The sequence below is a fragment of the Aethalodelphis obliquidens genome, unplaced genomic scaffold, assembly GCF_003676395.1.
Source record: "Aethalodelphis obliquidens isolate GAN/ISIS:26980383/991018 unplaced genomic scaffold, ASM367639v1 scaffold38, whole genome shotgun sequence".
NCBI lineage: Eukaryota > Metazoa > Chordata > Mammalia > Artiodactyla > Delphinidae > Aethalodelphis > Aethalodelphis obliquidens.
The window spans coordinates 19,273,858-19,292,710 of record NW_020837982.1 but is presented as its reverse complement, the minus strand read 5'-3'; the positions used below and the strand labels follow the sequence as shown (position 1 = coordinate 19,292,710).

The 18,853-nt window shown below is 61.3% G+C and overlaps 1 protein-coding gene and 1 long non-coding RNA gene across 2 annotated transcripts in view; both read right to left on the bottom strand.

The window, feature by feature from the left end:
* Positions 1 to 6,351, bottom strand: part of KCNJ12 (potassium inwardly rectifying channel subfamily J member 12) — a 33,582-nt gene extending 27,231 nt beyond the window's left edge. The window contains exon 1 of the mRNA XM_027131340.1: positions 5,832 to 6,351. The gene's annotated coding sequence lies outside the window, so the exon portion shown is untranslated. The remainder of the gene's footprint in view (positions 1 to 5,831) is intronic.
* A 6,154-nt stretch (positions 6,352 to 12,505) lies between these two features.
* The window catches only part of LOC113633177 (uncharacterized), a 39,661-nt gene continuing 33,313 nt past the window's right edge, over positions 12,506 to 18,853 (bottom strand). Inside the window, exons 6-10 of the long non-coding RNA XR_003438095.1 lie at positions 17,830 to 18,768; positions 16,648 to 16,717; positions 13,930 to 15,106; positions 13,371 to 13,718; positions 12,506 to 13,216 (exon numbers count right to left, since the gene is read on the bottom strand). This is a non-coding gene — a long non-coding RNA (uncharacterized LOC113633177). The remainder of the gene's footprint in view (positions 13,217 to 13,370; positions 13,719 to 13,929; positions 15,107 to 16,647; positions 16,718 to 17,829; positions 18,769 to 18,853) is intronic.

Here is an 18,853-nt window from a genome sequence, read left to right as displayed (position 1 = left end):
CAAAGGAGAGAGGATGAAGCCCCCGAGTATGGGGCCTGGGGCAGCAGCAGGGACAGCAGGGACGGGAAGATGAGAAAACACGGAAACAGGGAGGGGGAGACAGACAGAGAGAGGGCGCTGCAGCTGCTAGCAGGTGTGCACAACTACATCCACATGTTTGTTAAACACTCAGACAATCTAAAAGGTTCTCTAATGAGTCCCCTCAAAAGCATAACGCTTTGGGGTGGGGGTGAGGGGGAGACAAGGTTTGAGAAAAAGAAATTCATTTTCTGTCCTTACGATCGTGCGATGCTTTACCGTGAGCATGTTAACACGCTTGTCATTAAAAACTGTGATAATTAGCAAGAGAATATGACAAAGTCTGTGCTTCCTTAAGTGTCTGTTTACTGGTTTCTTTACCCTCCCCCAATCCAGACATCAGTTCCCAGCCCCCAGCCCCAGGCACAGGGTAAAAGCAAAGATACCAGCTCCAGACTCAATAGTCAAAAGCATGAATAAGGCTGAATTCTGACCTCCTCAGGGCCTGTGTCACTAAGATTCACCAGGCAGAGACCTCTAGGGCTCTCTGAGAAGGAAAGGGAGAGGCCAGCAGGGAAAGACATGTCCAGGGGCTGGTCCCCAGGGCCTTGTGCGAGGGGGGTCCAGGGCCCTGCCCACACCCTGCTTCCACGAGGCCACGGGCCAGGCCCCTGCGAAGCCCCACCTTTGAGCCCCCTCACCTGCCCCGGATCCCGGTCCCCTCGGGAGTCGCCGGCTTCCATCCACCTCTGCGCGTCGCGCGACCCAGCCAGGCCCCGCGCTCTCTGGGCCTTGCCAACCTCTCCTCCTGAGAAGGGGCTGGACGGAGCCAGCTCCCCGCGGGGCCCCCAGTCCTCCTAGCCCCCCCTGGCCCGGCTTGGCCTGGAACCAAGAGCCCACAGGCACAGGGTCGGGGGCAGGGGGGTGGCGCGGCTGCTACCTCCCAGAACGCCAGCTGCCAGCAGCGATTTATTTTTGCCTTAAGTGCCGGAGAATTGCAGGGCTGGAGCCGCCAGCTCAGGGGGCTTGGGCTGCAGCTGGAAGGAGAGGGAGGTGGGCAGGGTGGGGGGCGCACAGCCCCTCCGTGACCTCGGCCGTTCACGCACACGCACACACACGCGTGCGTGCACACACACAGAGCTCGGTACCTCGCTATCTCCACATGCCCCCCCGCCCCCCCGCACCAGCCCAGCTCTGCTGGCGAAGCCGCCAAGCAGCTGTGAGGAGGCTTCGGGGAAAGAGGGTCCCAAGCGCTGTCCCCCACTTGCTGCCACCTCTGGCCGGGGCTGCCCTCTTGGGCCGCAGGCTGCCCACTCCCACCGCGGGGACGTCCTCACAACGTGGGGCCACAGCCCCAGGCGAGCTGCAGGGGGCCCGGCTCCGCCCCAGAGGGGAGCTCAGGAGACAGGGCCTGCCCTGCACCCAAGGGAGACCGACAACAAACAAGAGGAAACAGCGTGGCAGACTGCGCTAAGTTCCACGGAGAAGAAAGCCGAGAAGGCGCGGGGAAGGGAGGCTGCCGTGTTGCCCAGGGAGCCAGGAGAGGCGCGGGGGAGTAGGCGGCGTCTGGGCAGGAGCTGAGAGCAGTGAGGGAGGGCCCCGTGGAGCTCCGGCGAGGGCAGCTGGGGGCACGGGGCAAAGGCCCAGGCCGAGGAGGCACTGCGGGCGGGAGGCCGGCGGCCTGGGCGGAAGAGGGGAGTGCAGGCGGCAACAGGGCCAAGCTGCGGGCCCGGCGGACCAGGGTGAGGAGGGTCCAGACCCCAAGACCCTAGAGGCCACGCCAAGGGAAACGTGGCTGGCGCTGCAGGGCTGAAGGCTAGTCAGGGGCTGGACCAGGGTCCCCAGGGCGCCCACAGCCTCACGCGGCCTTTGCAGCTGCTACTTCAGCAGCTGGGCAGGAAGCCTCGAGATGCAGAACGTCGGTGGGGTGAGAGGAGGAAGTGGGTTGGGGAGGGGGTAGAGCTGACACACTAGGAGGGGGAGGCCCTCTTCTCCCATAGAACCCTCGCCTACCCTCTCTGGGCCTCAGTTTCCCCCCTGTCCAAGGGAAGGCTGGACTGGATGGCGGATACCAAGGCTCTGGCGTCGCAGAGGCTCACATGCCCTCCTCCATGGAGCCCCGCCTTTCCGCACCCCATTTCTGTTGAGACTCCCCCAAAGGCACACGCAGAGGTTCACATTTCCACTCTCCCATCCTGGGTGCTCTCAGAAGCCTCCCCACCTGGCGCTCTGATCCCACTTCACAGATGATAAACTGAGACCCAAGAGAAGTGACCGGGCCACAGTCAGACCCCCGGCCTCGCTCACCCTAGCCGTCTGCCCTAAAGTCTCCCCCGAAAGAATGAGACAAGCGGCCAGGTCAAGGGCCAGGTCTCCATTTACTCAACACCCATTTATTAGGCACCTTCTGTATGCCAGACACTGTACTGGGGCCACAGCTGAGCAGCGGGCCACAGGGCCTCCACCCCAGGAGCTCACAGCCCCACCACAGCCCCCAGTGAGGCCTCAGCCGCAGAGAAAACAGCCCAGACACAGACCCACCAATTATTTACTGAGCACCTACTACATGCCAGGCCTTAACCAGGTCCCGAGGACACAGCAACCTGGGATCTGGGATGGCAGGCAGGCACCAGGGCCCGGAGGGGACCAGCCCTGGGCGGGGAGGGGGCAGCCCCCACAGACAGCGGGGCACACGGATGCATTCTGCGCAGGCTGTCTGTGGGATGCAGGAAGGCGGGCTCTGGGTCCGAGCCGCGTTCCAGTCTCTCCCAGAGCCTCCCTGGGCCTCACAGAGCTACTGCCATCCTCTGCACTAGCAGACCATTAGGAAATTAAATCAGCCGGCAGAGTGCTGGGCCCTCAGCCAGTGCCCAGTGAGGGCTCCAGTTCTGCCCTCGGCCCCAGATCCTCTGGAAAACCCTCCTGCCTGGCCAGCCCCACCCCCAGCCCCAGCCCCACGGCTCCTCTGAAGCCTCCGGGCCTCCTGCCCTGCCTGCGGCCCAGTTTCAGCCTGGCTTTCTTTCATCTCTGGCCTTCCCCTGGCTGCCTCCCTGCCACACTGCCAACTCCCCTGGAGCAGCCATCCCGTGGACCGAGCCCACATGTCGCACACCTTCCGAGTGGCCAGCCAGCCTCTACCCCTCTTGCTGCCCACGAGCTGCCTCTCTCCCAGCCTCTCCTCCATGCCAGCCCGAGACAGGGCTCCAGCTGCAGCCCCAGGGCAGGGGCAGGTGTGCCCAGGCGTCACTCACAGCAAGAGCCCCGGCAGGGACCCAGCAACAGGCACCAGTTGCACCTGTCGGAGGGACGGCCCAGCCCGAGCTGGGAGCAGTGAGCCCGAGAGTGGACACCAGGTGGGCCCCGAGGGGGCTCCAGCAGCCTCCGGCCTGGAGCCAGACAAGGGCCACAGAGGTTGCTGGGAGTGACGATGCAGTTGCTTCCACCCTAGACGCCGTGCCAAGGCCTCCTGGTGCCGGGCCCGGTGCTGCCAGCCGTGGCCCAGGGCACCGGAGGCCTCGCCAGGCCAGAGGCCTGCCCGCAGGCAGAGCCGGTCCCAGTGCTGCATAACTGCAGGGCGCTGCTGTCACTGTTAGTGTTGTTACTGTTACCACCGCTGTCACTATTATTTCACTGCCTCGGGGCCACCAGTGCTACCTTGTCCTGCTCTGGGCAGACTTGAGAGGAGGGACACCACGGCCCTGGGGCAGGAAGCCTGGCAGGGCGGCCCTCTGGCCTGGAGAGAGCTAGGTGGAGGCTTCCGCTCAAAGCCCTGGCTTGCTGTGTGGCTTTGGGCAAGATCCTGCCCCTCTCTGGGCACCTTTTCCTCACAGCACAGCACAGTTCACTGAACATCCTTCCACCAGGCACACACCTCGAGGAGGGGTCGCCTCCTAAGCAACCTGAAGGCTGACGGGGGTCTGACACGGCAACTGGGCTTGGGAGGGGCGTCCAGGGATAGGCCGACGAACTTAGGCTCTGCCCCTTTGGCCGAGGGAAGGTCCCTCCCCTTCAGGGCTGGGAGGGGGCTCTGCTGTGCCCTCATCTGGAGAGGGGGGCACAAGGAGGGAGTCCGGGACTGGAAATTCGGGTCTGCCAGGTGAGTGCCAACACCCAGCATCTATAGAGTGCCCAGTACACGCGCTCAGCGGCACACCCGTAGAGAGGAGGGCCCTCCCCTGTTGTCCAGCACGCTGGAGGCCCCTTCTTGTCCCCAGGGGTGCACAAGCACCCTGCTCTCCCTCAGGGGTCTGGGGCCCACATGACTGGAGCCCTTCCGAGGCCCCCTCCTGGAGCTGCCGACACCCGGCCCCCTACCTGGAGGGGAGGGGCCGCCAGAAGGCTGAGGGGCGGATCACGCTGAGGAGTTTCTCTGGGGGTCCCAGCGCGCGCTGAGGGCGCTCTTCTCACAACGGGGGGAGGAGCTGGCCGCAAAGAGACCACACGCCCCCACCGCTCCTCGGGCTCTCCCCTCCCTGGCGCTCTCCAGCCACGCGGTGGCGGTCCAGGGCGGAGACCTGCGATGAGGGGCTGCAGAGGAGCACAGGCAGAGGCTGAGGTCCGAATGGGGCGGCAGCCGGGGCCTGGCCGTCCTCGGCACCTAGGGAGCGGGCGAGGGGTAGGCTGGAGGCTACCGCCTTCTGGGTTCGCACCTTCGAGGAGGCGGCTGCTGATTTCAGCGGCGTGTGGGCGCCTCTGCGCTCCCCGGAGACGGAGCCTGCGAACCCGGGCTCCGCGACGCGGATATGGGGGGCTGGAGGTCCCCAGCACTTTATTCCAGGGTCCGTCCTGGGCACGGGGAGCAGAGAAGGACGGAGCAAAGGTCCCAGGCAGTGCAGGGCTCCCGGATGAAGAGCTGCTGGGGAAACGGGGAGCAGGGTGGCCCCGGTCTCAGCAGATCCAGGCCGCGGGGAGGCAGGAGAACCTCCCAGAACCAAAGACCACCTCCAAAGAGACACTTTCCTGTGACCTCCAGTCCTGAACACAGGTTTTAAAAATGTTCACATGACATGTGCACACTCCACCGGAACAGGCAGCAACAGACACCCACTGGGGCCTCAAATCCCATGCGAAGCCCCGCAGGAACTCCCCACCCAGTTGCCGCTGGTTCCCCCGCCCCGCGCCCCTCCCCGCGCCCCAGGACAACCAGAGCAGACGTCAGCACTGTGAGGGGACCCCGGCCCTGAAACCCGCGGGGCCTCTCAGCCGAGCGACCACCCCTGAGCGATCAAGGCCGACTTGTACAAGCGAAAAAAGGTGCGGCTGGACTCCTCGGCTGGCGCCCTCGAGTGCCAGAGGACCACACCGTTTCCAGAATATCTTTACTCCAACAGAGCGCAGGAGGTGGGAAAGACCGACGACTCCAAGGACCCGCAGCCCTTGGGCCTGGGGGCATTGGCCGGGCCGCCCGTAGTCCGCGCCCCGGTCGGGGGGTCTCCGGGGAAGGTCACTCGTAAGACTGACACCGCCTGCGGAAGCGCCTCCCCACGCTCCCTCCCGAGCCCCCTCGTGCGAGGCGTTCAGAGGGGGGCCGAGGGCGCCTCAAAGTTTCCCGGAGCGCCCCCAAGACGAAGGTTAGCAAGGAGCAAAGTTCCCTGGCGGCGGTGGCTGGAGACATGGCAGAGGAGAAAAGCTCGCAGTCAGCATTTCCTGCTAACGCTCACCAGGGAGGGGGAAGAAAAAAAAAAAAAAAAAGCAGAAAACGAGAGGTCGAACAGACCCCGCCGCCCCACCTTCCCAATTGCTGCACCTCCTCGTGCTCGCTCGGCCGGGAAGGGGGCCCGCGAGGAGCTGGAGCCGGGTCCCCCGGCGCTTACCTCGGTCAGTGCCCCGGGCGCGGCGCGCTCCGCGTCCTCCGAGCTCCGGGCGGCCGTTCCTGGCCCCGGCAGCCGCCGCGCTGCCTGCATCGCCGCCGCCGCCTCAGGGCAGCCCCCGGGGGCGCTCCATGCTGAGGGGAGCGTCTGTGCGGGGCGCCAATCGCCCCGGTCCGGTCGCGGGGCGGGGGCGCGCGCCTGGACGGCGCCCCCAGTCGCGGGGCGCACGCTCCGGTCGGCGCGGCTGGCGTCCGTCCCTCCGTCCCGCGGCGCGTGCGGCCGACCCACCCCCTCCCCCGCCGGCTGTTATCTGATCCCGGGCTGGGCCGGGCGCGCTCCCCCACGCCCAGGCGCCCCGCGTCTCCACGCCCGCTCCGGCCCCTCCGGCTACTCGCCCTCGCCCTCGGCTGCCGTTCCCGGGAAGGCGGTGGCAGCGGCAAGGCCCGGAGAAGGCGGGGAGAGCGCAATGGAGGGCGAGGAGGCGGCGGGAAGCTGAGGCTCGGCGCGCACCCAGCTCCGCGCCCGGCTGTCACCAGAACCCAGCTCGGCAACAACTCTAACTCTCCGCGGAGAGAACGCCCGCCCCGCGCCGTGCCGCCGCTGCCCCCGCCCACCCAGCCCAGGCCTGGCCCGGCGTCCCCGGCCCCGGCCCCCCTCCACACACAGACACACGGCCAGCCACTTGCGCACTGGAGCGCGCGCGCGCGTGCACACACACACACGGAGGCATGTCCGCCCAGAGACCCACACAGGTGCATGGCGAGCGCACACACAGGAAAGGAAATCTTGCACACACACGTGTGCACACAGCCGAGTACACAAGCTCAGGCATCTGGATCCACACATGCAAAATGCATGCCGTGACATGCATGATGGTTGCAGGTGCAATACACACTCATACATGCACGTGCAAGGGTGACAGCTGCAGGAGGGCACATGTGCACACAGGTCCCAGCTTGTACGTTCCCATGGACTCCTTTCCCGTTGCACCCCAGGCATGCACACTCGGACACAAGCGTTTCCCCCTCTTTAATAGCATCTCTCTCCTCATCTGGCGCTCTGCTTGGCTTTTTCCTCTCCTGCTTTCTCTGTGCTCCTCCCCCTGCCCGCTTTCTCTGCAGACCTGACCCCCATGTGACCCTCTTCTCTTGCCACCCCTGCCTCTGCCTCTTCCCAGCCTGTCCCCACAAGCCCTGCCCTCCAAGCCTCCTGGGGCCTATTGTCTGGGCCTCAGATCTCTCAGCCTTGGGCAGGGCCCAGGCCTTTCATCCCGGCAGACAGACCTGCCCAGCTGGGCCTTGGCCTAGGGAGACCCCATTTTATCACCAGGCCGACCCCTTGCTCAGCTCTGGGGCCACAGCTTTCGGCCAAGGAGGCAGGTTTGTGCTCAGCACACAAGCCTCAAAGGGCTCTCTGGCCCCCTCAGCCTCCAGCTTCCCCTTTAATGTGAAACATAATTATGTGTCTGCACAGCAGGGAGACTGGCTGCAGGATTCTAACCGAGGAGGATGGCTTTCTGGCCGCCGCCCAGATCGCTGACGGCTCAGACAGAGTGGTCTGCAGTCCCCACCAGCCCCAGGCTCCCGGCCCCAGGCAGCTGGTGGGTTCGGCCTGGGCGAGGCCACCCGGAAAACTCACCCCAGGCTGTCCAGACTTGGAGCCGCACCATGTCCTCTGTCCAGCTGCAGAGGCAGATCCCCTCGCCTCTCCGTGCCTCACTTGCCTCGCCTTCGTCCTGCAGCTGCAGTGAGAACTGAGGACAGAGCACACCTGACGGCCTTGGCAGGCTCACGGCTGGGTAGACGCCGGCCGCTGACCAAGCGCTCGCTCTCGAAGACACTTCATCGTCACCATGACAGTGGCCCTATTTCACAAGTTCGGGAGCATATCTGTCCCCAGTATGAGAGCCCCTGCCCCTTGCCTTGACGGCTGCGAGGGGCTACAGCAGAGAGAAGGGGCATCCCAGTAGATTCCAGCCCCATGCCCCCAACCTGTTCTGCCCGACTGGTATGCAGGGTCCTGGTTTTCTCCTCCTCAGAGGCCAGCTCCCGGGGGACCAAAAGCTCTCAGGAAACTTTTCCTCCCTCTCCCTCTCACAGTGACCGCGGAGGGAAGTGGCTCAGCTCCCCACCCTCCCCTGCCCAGTTTCCCAGAGGACACGGTTCTACCGTAGGAGGAAGGGGCCCCAAGACACCCATCCTGGGTCCCCAGAGGAGCCGGGATGCCCCGCAGCTGGGAGACGCTTCCAGCAAATGGTCTCAGCTGGGGAATGGACAGGAGTACCTTGGGGCAACACTGGGTCTAGGATTCTGGCAGCTCTTGGGACAAGGGGGTGTACCCAGGGCTTCCTCAGCCCCAGAACACCCCACACACACAGACACCCACCCAGCTGCTCACCAAGAAGGCCAGCGTGAGGCAAGCTGGTCATCCCCCTGGGCCCCGAGCCTCCCCCAGAGCCATCATCAGACCCATTTCACAGAGACAGCGAGTATCCTGCCCAAGGTCACCCAGCAAAGAAGGTGCCGCAGAGGTGTGAGCCTAACTCCTTAGGCTGCTGGCCTCCAGGCTCTGCACCCCTCCCTCCCGACCTACCAGCTGGGTGGGAACTCAATTCCTAACCCTAAACGCACCCCACCAGCAGTCACTGTTACCTGGACACACAGTCCCTGACTGCACAACAAGGGGAACCAGCTTCCCAGGGGGAGGGCGGCCGGGGCGGGGGGGACTCGCCCTCGTCCCAGTGCAGGAACTGGAGCACAGAGGGGCCCAGGGCTTCCGGTCTGTGGGCAGAGGGCTCTCGGCCCTCCCAGGGCACTGCCCAGAGCAGTGGGGGGCGTCACACCTCCCTGTGGCGTGGAGGAAGGCCAAGCAGGGCCGGTAGAGGGACCTTGGACATGTTCCCTGCGAGGTCCCACTTCCTTCTCCATAAAATACCCGCCCTCCCAGGACGCCCTCCCAGGCATGAGAAGCCAGTGAGACAGAGGAGGTAGGTGTCCTGCACACAGCAGGAGTTCTGGCTACGGACGGCCCTTCCCAGCACCCTCTGAATGTGCCCAGCTTTCCCGAACCCTGAAACTCTCCCCTCCTCTCCAGGGTGGGACCCAGGCCCTCCCAGCCCTGGGCGGAGCACACAGTAGCTGTTCAGGAAAACATTTGCTGAGCCGGGCATTCTCAGAGCCACAGGCCAGGAGGCAAAGAGCCCCTGGTCCCTCTGGAACCACTCCTTCATTTGAGGAATGTGAGGCCCAGAGACGGGAGACTGCTCCCGAGTCCACAAAGCCATGAGGAGCAGGGGTGGGGTGGGTAGGGGGCCCCCCGCAGGCTGGGGTTTACTGGTCTGAGTGGCCACACGCTCAGAGGTGCCGGCTCCTGTAATACTTGTATCTTAATATGATGACACCAGCATAAATTAACCACTGACTGAGATGTGAAAACTGGGCACCCCACCCATCAGGCTGCTGCCTCGATGCCCCCAAGACCCCTCCGAGCTCCACAGCCCCAAGGGCTGCCTCCTCCCAGGAGCCTGCCCGGGTTTCTCCTTCCTCAGCAGGAGACCCTCGCAACATAGAATGGGCTCATGGCCTCCCAGGGCACGACTGAGAACCAAAGCTCCAGTGCACCCCCTCCTCAGCCCCCCTGTTCCCAACACACCGGCCAGCCAGCTTGGTTCTGCTGCTGGGCTCTCTCCCCAGACTGTTCTTCCTTCGGGGGCAGCTTACAGTCTTCTGCACAGAGTCTCCCATCCCCCGTTTTACTTTCTTCCCAGCTGGCCACTTTCTGCGGCATCTCGTTTACTGTCTGTCTCCTCCAAGGTCTGTCAGCTGTATGAGGGCAGGGGCAACGTCCGCCCAGCATGCTCACAGCCCAGGGCCCCCAAAACAGTGGGAAGAGATTGCCTGGGGAAGACATGACAGGTGTGCAGGCCGAGGCCCTTTGTCAGGGGTGCCGCAGAGACATGATGGCAGGGAGAGGTCAAGAAAGTGACAGCCTGCGAGCTCCCGGCCCTGCGCTCCCCGGTCCCCAGGCACCTGCAACCCCGGGCTGACCCTACGGCATCGATCTGAGGAGAGCAGAACTTCAGGAACGGAGTGCAGCCCTGGAAACAGGACACTGAGTCCCGCCCACCCCGTCAGGAAGCCGGCATCGATCTCAGCCTGGAGCTGGCCGGCTGACGCTTGCCTCCTGCACAGGCTCAGCACGCGGCCTCCTCCCCGCGCCCCTGGAGCTGCAGCTCTCTGGAGGCCAGGGGGCAGCACCGGGGTGAAGGCCGCTGGATCCAATACCTTCTGTGCGTTGGGCGGGTGCTGTCCTGGCTGGGCCACTTTGGGGGCATCAGTGGTCCACATTCTCCCACTGTTTAAGCCCCTCTCCTGAGAACCTTACCCACACCTACCCATGCCCTCTACCATCTGCTTGCTGGAGGGATGGCTGGGACCACAGCCGGCCCAGGATGCAGGTGACCCAGGCCTGGCTGTGAGCTTTACTGTGATTGATTGGGGGTGTGGACATGTGATCAAAGCCAGCCAAGGAGAACCGGCCCTAAGACTTTGGCTGCATCAGCTGGGAAAGGAGCTCTACGCCCAGGGGCCGCTGGGGACACCTTTGCCCCGATGTGGGCTGAGCCCACCTGAGAGGACCCCCACCCAGAGGAAAGCAGAGGTGAGGGTGCAAGAAACAGACTCCAGACACGGCCTATGGGGCCCTTTAAGTCCATCCCCGAACTTCGAGTTTTGCAATGGCAATAATCCCTTTTGTAACTTGAGAGATTTTTGAGGTGGGTTCTAAGACTCCTCTCCACGCCCTCGAGGGGTTGCTGGTAGATGTAAGAAGACCAGCAAGGCCTCCACAAAGCCCCGCAAACTTCCCAAACCTCTTTCCTCTTCCTTGGCAGAACCGTGAGGGTAAAGGACTGGGTGCAGGTGAGGCCACCTGCTGCCCTTCCCGTTCCCCTTCTCCCCTCCTCCAGAGGGGCTGGGATGGCCTGCAGGCCCCAGGATGACGGGAATAAAGGGCAACAGAGGGAGAGAGGGAAGTGGCCTCAGCTCTCAGAGTTAAAAATAGCTTTCCCCAGGGAGGCCTCCCCGCTGGGACAACCCAGCCAATTACCAGCCCCTCCACTCCAGGTAGGCACTGCCCGCCTCTTCCCTGTGCCTGCCCGTCGAGATCCCCACGGATGGGGCCTCTGTCCCCAGGACCAGCCCCTCACCCCTCCATCCTACAAGGGGGCGGGGCTGGAGCCCGCTGCCTCGGGCTCCTCTCTGAATTGGGCCTGACTCCGAAACAGAAGTAGGTCTGTAAGGCCTGACAACGGAGAGTGAATTGGCCAGGACACCCTGACTCCCCTTCCTCGCGGCCCCTCGCCAAGAGTCAAGAGGCAGCATAGGGCCCATTACATGATCCTATTTCTGTTAAGAAAAACGACAGATATATTCGCATCAGCAAAGCAAAAACCCTGGAGGTTTGGAGACTGTGCCCCTCGTTCACTTCTGTGTGGAAGCAAACGTCTACACCTGCTTCCTGAGTGTTCTGGGCTCAGGCCCACCTGGTGGGTCCCCGCTGGGCACCTCAGCAGAGCTCAACCTCCACTCCGAGGAACGAGAGTAGTTCGCACACTCAGGACAGGGGGGCTTCAGGGCTGCTTTTGTTTGGTTCTTTGACTCTGTGCAGAAAGCATTTATCACTGCAGCATTTTTTAACTCAAGTTATCTTGTAGATGTAATAAAGCGACGGGGTGGACGAAGCTCCCTGGTGTCCTGAGGTCCAGTTCCAGGGGTCAGTCTGGGTGGAAGCTCCTGTTTAAGGAGCACCCACAGCCTGGGCTCTTCTCAGGGACAGGGGGCGGAGTGGGGGGGAGGAGGAGACTGGGTTTCTGGGGCCTCAGCTCCTGCCTTCCCCGTCTAAGCCTCCATTTCCTCTGCTGTAGAATGGGTACAGTGCTGCCCGAGTACAGTGCCTGGCGCTTGGGAGGCCCTCGGGGGATTCACTGGACGAGTGGACAGAGGACGCATCTCTCCCGGCGACAGTGCTCGGACGCGCCCAGCACAGTGGGGGCTCCTGCGGCCTCCCTGGTACCCTGCCCTCCCCGGCTGGGTCCCACACCTGCTCTGGGCACCCACAGCCTCCCAGGCTTCCCACATCACATCACTGTCCCTCTCCAAGCCTGCCTACCCCTCAAACTGGGGGCTCCCTGAGGCCAGAGGGGGCTTCTCCCCTCCCCCAACACGTCCCACTTCCAGCTTCCGTATCTCGCTCTCCACCAGAAGCGGCATCACCTCCAGCCTGGGTCACCTCCCTGCCTCAGTCCAGGCCCTGACATTTCAACCACGATCTGGCCACAGCTGGCCAAGTGAAGAAGACACCTCCCTTGATGCTGGGAATTCATCCCACCGACGTGCTTGCACACGGGTACCAAGACGTACCTCAGAAGTTCCCGCTCTGTAGCAGCACCGCTCTGCACTGCTCCCTGGAGAGGGGAGGACACCATGGCACCAGGGCGGGGGGCACACAGCTGTGCGGAGCAAGGACTGGGCTCCATGAGGACAGAGGTCTGGTCTGTCGGCCACAAGATAGCACTTAGTAGCTGCTCAATAAACATTTGTTGAATGGATCTAATGAGGCAAATTCTTTAAGATAGAGTGAAAAAGCACAATGCAGAAGAGAGGGGATTGAATGCCATCATTAGGATTTTATTTAAGCAGGATACGTATACACACACACACACACACACACACACACCCTAGGGTGTTGGATAGAATCTTCTGGAAAGACACCAGAAACTAGCTCCCAAGAAGAGAATTGGGAGGTTAGGGGACAGGAGGGAGGTGAGCTGCTCTCTGTGAGTTCGTTGTGCCTTTACACCACCTTCAAGGGTTCTGTGCGTCCCCCCCGCCCCCGCCACATTAATTCATTTAAAAAGTAGCCCAGAGCTGAGGGGAGAGGGAGACTCCCCACTCTGGGGCTCTCAGCTGTCCAGGAGGCTGGTCCAGAAAGCCGTCCTGAACCCACCCCCTCACTCCTTCCCATGCCCAGCTCCTTCAGCTCCAGATTCCCTGAGGAGCTGCCCGACCCCATCCTGTCTGTGGGATTAATAAACATTCTGTGATGACCTGAATCTCACAGAAGCTCCTCGGGGACAGCCTCGCCTAGTGCCAGGGGCCAGGAGGACCCACTGGTCTGAGGGACGTGCACGGTCCCCCGGTGGTCTATAGGGTCCTGACACACCTTTGCCCCCCTGTTCCCTTGGCCCCGGGGCACCACCCCGACTGGCATCGTGGCAGTAGGTTCAGTGCAGGTCTCTGTTCAGAGCTGGAGGAATCCCTCCCACCAGGCTGGCCCATCCACAGCACGGGGACAATCGTATCGCCTCCGTCTGGACTCCATTAGCCTGCCTAGGGATGGGGATGATAAACACAGAATCAGCTGCATATCCACGGAGCCCAGCCCAGCCCCAGGGAATGTCCCTCTGAACACAGAGGATTCAGTAACGACCACAGGTCCTGGGGTCAGACAGGCTTGGGTTAAAATCCTGACACCATCACTTACAAGTTGTGTGACCTTGGGCAAGTCATTTAACTTCTCTGTGCCTCCGTTTCTTCCTCTGCACAATGGGGACCATACTAATGCCCGCCCTGCAGGGCTGTGGTGAGGATAAGATGCAGGAAGAGCAGACACAGCTGCCATGAGGCGCAGCGCAAAGCCCCCATAAAGACCAGTGATGGTGCCGCTTGTCACCGTCCATCGCTGACTGTGGCATTATTGGTGTCGCCGCTCCTCCTGGCAGGGCGGGCGGGAGCAGGCGGAATGTCAGGGATGGAACTCGGGGCCGTGTGTTTGATGGGAAGAGTATCACTATTTCTACCAGGCACCGCTGAAATGTACCATTTCCTTCCACTGTAAATTGAGGCAGCAAACGCTGGTGTCAGTGGCAGCGCCTAGAACTTCATTACCCAGAAAAGTCACAGATGTATTCATATCCCACTCTTGGTGTTACAGACCTCTGCAAGCGTCATTTACATCCATCTCTGGCCCCAAATTATGGTGGGGATTAAATCTGCCACTCAACATTATCATCGATGCGTTCAGAAAAAAGCACACACCTTACCATATCACAAATGTGCTTTTTAGCCACTGTAATAACTGGCTCCTTCGGCATCCTGGGTGTCGTTTGATGCTTTTAAGACCAAGATTCTGAGGAGGGGCCTAAGGCACAGGCATGGGCCCGAAGCCCCCAGAGGGACGGTACCACGAAGGTGCTGGACCCACCGGCCACACCCCTGCCGAGACTCCACAACTCCAGTCCTAGGCCTGTGGCCACGTGCCTCAGAGCCCCAAGCTCACCCTTCCTTGATCCGGGCCTTGCACATCTATCTACACAAGCTCCAGTGTCCCTACGCCCCTTCAGGGGGTCAGACCAAGAAGGGGATGTCTGAGCCCTGGGGTTGGGGGCCGGGCTGGGTGTTGTCACTGGGGGGGCCCTGAGAGACCTCACACATTCACTCCTGGCCTCGCCATTTCCGAGTCTGCCGGGGAGCCCTCCTACCCAGCCGCAGGTCTCAGTCCCTCCCCGGCATCTGGGCCGAGGCTCCTGATGCCTCTGGCTACTCCAGAAGCCCCTGGAAAGCCAGCATCTCCAGCACCTGAAACTGGCACTCAGAAGACGAGTTAGGGAGAGTGGCCAGAGGGTCTGGGTGGGGAGCCCCTCCCAATCAGGAGGCCGGGAAGATGCAGGAGTTGTCCACAGTAAGGGGCTCTGGAATGGAGCAGGTGGACTGCGTGGAGAAAGCAGTCCCCTCCTCGAACTCCCAAAGCAGGCAGCTCAGCTGAACATGGAGACCCAAAACCCCTGCCTCCTGGGGAGGCCCCAAGACCTCAGGGCGATTCAGCTCACCCCTGGGTCCCATACACTGCATTCTCCAGGCAGCCTCTCCACCCACATCTCCATTCTCCCACTTAGAGCATCTTGGCCAGCTTACGCTGAGGGAAACCGAGGCGCAGAGATGTGAAGTCCGATGTCACGCAGCCACGAAGCAGCTGACTCCACACTCGATGCTCGTAACAGCTGCACTGCTCCCTTCCCCGAGGAATGAAGTTTCAGGGTCCCAGTTCCCCGCAGTCCTCGGGTGCCTAAAGGTCCAGCATTACTGTATGAATGGGAGCGGGGAGGGCATTTGGGGCAGAGAGAAGAGTAAGGACAAAGGGCTGGCGGTGGGACCAGGCAGTGTGTGTGGAATCAAGGTCTCTCGGAGGCCACAGCTCAGCCTCTTTCTCTTCCGTTCTTTCTGCAGAAGAAAGAGCGAAGCGTTCCTGCGACCCCAGCAGCTCAAAGCCAGACACAGCTGCCGTGAGGGGTAGTGAGTACCATTATTACAAGGACCCTTCTGTCCTTGCGCAGCAGGCTGCAGATATCTGGGCGGGGACTCTGGTCAATTTGTCTCGTGTGTGTGTGTGTGTGTGTGTGTGTGTGTGTGTGTGGGTGTCTGTGTGTGTCTGTGTGTGCGTGTGTGTGTGTGTGTGTGTGTGTGTGTGTGTGTAGCGGGATGTGGGGTGTGCAGAGATTGAGCCTGTCCATGCATGGCCACGAGGTCAGTGCCCGGAGCTGGGGCACCATTGTCCTGGGATCCCTCCTGGGCCTTCAGTCGAGCCAGGGCTTAGGCACAAAATGGGTGCACTGAGGGAAGCAAGATGCGGAATTCAGGCCTTTGTGTCAGCACATAGCTCACGCGGGCTGAAGCAGGCACTGCCCCCCACCGGGCCCCCCACCCTGGGTGGGGCCCTTTCAGCCTCGCCAGTCTCAGGGGCTCTGAAGCTTGGGCACACCCCCACCCCCAGCATCATCTGAGGAGCGACCCCCACCCCAGCATCATCTGAGGAGCGCAGAGGGAGACAGAGAGGATTTCTGTCGTTTCGTTTTAGAACCCGTTTCGGTTTATGCCCGGCTGTGTCATGCACATCCTTAGGGGTTTCTGCCTCGGGAAAAATCTGGACCACAAACCGTTTCCAAATGGAAAAGATAAAGTTCCTGAAGGTGACACTGGGTTACGCGGGTTAGGCGTGGAGCCGGGCAGCCGCTTCCAGGCACCTGCCCTCCTGCCCATCGCAGTCTCCTCCTTGCAGGTTGGGGGTCTCAGGGGAGGGGCTGATGGAGGAGCTGTCTCCACCTGGCTCCTGGGGCTCGTGGGCTCCTGATGCCAGCCTTGTCTGAGCCCTGGTCAGGGGCAGCCGCCAGCTTCCTGCAGCCTCCACAGGGGTCACCGGGGGTGAGCGGATGGGGCGAGAGCCGGGAGGGCAGGGCTGAGCTCTGAAAGGCCCAGGAGAGGGGCTTTTCCGCTGGGGAGAAATGGCCCTTTCCTCACACATCACCGACTCGGCGGCCCGTGAAACCCTCTGTTCAAAACCCTCCCACGCCTCCCAACTCAGCCGCAGCCTCAAGACCTCCACTACCTCTCGATCTTATTTCCTATCCCCTCCTCTCACACCTCCTTGCTATTCCTAGAACACACCAGGTCCTGCCTACCCCAGGCCTTCGCACTTGCCGCTTCCTTTCCCAGAAGTCTCTTCCCCCACATCTCCGCAGGGCTCCCTTCTCACCAGCCTCAGGTTTCTATTCACATCTCTTCTCAGGGATATGCCTTTCCGGATGTTTACTTAAAACTGTACCCCTCCCCACTCCATCACCCCTTTCCCAGCTGTACTTTTCTCTATACCACTAAACCCCACATAATATGGTGTGTAATTTACTTATTTGCTATGTTATCTTGCCCCAAAGGCAAGAAAGTTTGTCTGTTCTATTCTCTGCCGCATTCGCAGCACCTAGAGTTACCTGGGAAAATAAAGCTTTGTTCAATGAATAGAATCTTCTCAACAGAGCTGCAGAGGAGGCATCCACATCCCTGTTTTAAAGAGAAGGAGACAGGCTCAGGGAGAAGTGACTTGGCCAGAGTTCCCGGCAGAACACGGCAGAACTGGTTGGAATCACCGTCACTAGAAGCTGAGCACCGACTGCGTGCCACACGCTTCACATTCATCATCTCACAGTACGTTCCCAGTATCCCAGGGAGCGAGCTGGGCAGCAGGATGCCTGTTGTACCCACTGGGCACTGAGGCTCGGGGCTCTGAGGCTACGGGGCTGGCTGAAGCACCGGCCCTGGGATGGCGGGGCCAGATGAAACAGGCTCCCTTCGTCTGCCGCGAATCACGCCTGTCGCCCTCCCACCCACACCCCCTTTCCTGGAGGCAGGGCGCTGGGTGACAACCTGGCTGTGGGTGAGCTGCTCTCACTACCTCACTCCTATGGGGCCAAACGACGCTGTAAACATCAGGCTGGAGCCTACAGGTCTTCACAGAGACTTCCTCCCCCAGAGGCCAGCTGGAGGGAGCTTCAGAGATGCCCAGATGGGTTGCCCGTCCCCAGAGGGTGCCCGCTTGTGTGGTGGTGACCCCATCAAGAGCAAGGCGGCCCTTAAGGCTAAGCTGACCTGGGTACCAATCTGGCCTCAACTTCTCCTCAGCTGTGAGGCCTTAGTAAGTCATTTCACATCCCTGAGACTCGGTTATCTTCGTCCGTAAAATGGGGAGATAAATGCCTCCCTCACAGGGTTGTAATGGGAATTAAATGCGATTGATTGTGTGAAATGCAGGCAGGGCACAAAGGAATCACTCAGGACATAATAGCTGCTTCTTCTCATCCTTCTCCGAGCCATCTGTTCACCCACCCAACCACTCATCGATTGACCCATCCATCATTCATTTGTCCGTCCATCCATCAACTCATTTGTCCGCTATCCAGCCATCTATCCAGCCACCTATTGATCCATTCATCTATCCATTTACCCATCCATCTGCCCTCTCATTCACCTACCTTTCCATCGGTTTCCTTTCTTCATCATTTAGAGCATCAGTTTTTTCATTCATCTCTCACCCCCATCTGACCTCAACTTTCCTAGTACAAACCCTTTCTCTGCCGCTCACTGCTGACATGGTCAGAGCCACACTTCACACTTACCTGAATCTCCACCTTCTGGACGCAGTGGAGGCCTTGGGGCTGACATGGTGGGAGAGGGCAGAGGAGGAGGGAGGGCCACTGCCCACCCTCAGCCCTTCACACTCTTCTCCAGCTAAGCCCAGACTGGCAGCTAGAGCAGGCAGGGTGCCCTGGAGGCAATCCATCCATCAATCAATCAATCTATTCGTTCAAGTCACGGTCGTTGGGCACCCACTGTGTGTCGGCACTGTGCCACCTGCTGGGGACAGGGCACTAACAATACAAACAGAATCCCTGTCCTTGAGCAGCTGAGGCTCTAGTGCAGGAGACAGGGAATAAACAAGCTGAGAGAGGACTTAGAATGTCAAGTGTTATGGAGAAACATAGAGCAGTGGCCGGGGGGCTGCAATGTTAGGTTGGGTCACAAAAGTTTCACTGCGAAGGAGGTGAGGGAGGGGCCGTGAGGATAACTGGAGAAAGAGCAGCCTGCAGAGCCAGCAGCATGTTCAAAGGCCCTGAGGTGGCACTCGCCCGGCGAGCTGCAGAAGCCCACGGGGCTGAGCAGAGGGGGCAAAAGGGGTGGGGGCTCGGGAGGGGCTCCTCTGGAGCCTTGAGAAATCTGTGCCTTTGTCTCCGAGGGAGGCGGAGCTATGGGAAGGTTTTGAGCTGAGGGGTGACCTGAGCTGACTTAGGTTCCAAAAGGGAGGCAGGAGAAGCCTCTGGAGCAAACAAGTGAGCCTGACAGGCAAGGCCCCTGGGCTCCTCCCCCAGGTCACTCAAGGGGGCTGGTGGCTGTAATTGTGGATTGTCACCCACAGTTCCTGGAAGGTGCTTGAGAATCTGCCTCTCCCCACTCCCCCCCACCAGCTGCAGGGGCCTAAGGGCGGAGCCTGTGTCTGTCCAGTTGTCCCCAACGCTCCGCAAGCTGTCTGGTGCACAGTAGGAACTGGGGAACGTTTACTGAAATAAAGAAGGGAGGGAAGAAGGGGTGATGTGAGCAAGACAAGAAAGGAAGGAAGGACAGAGGGAGGGAGGGAGGGAGGGA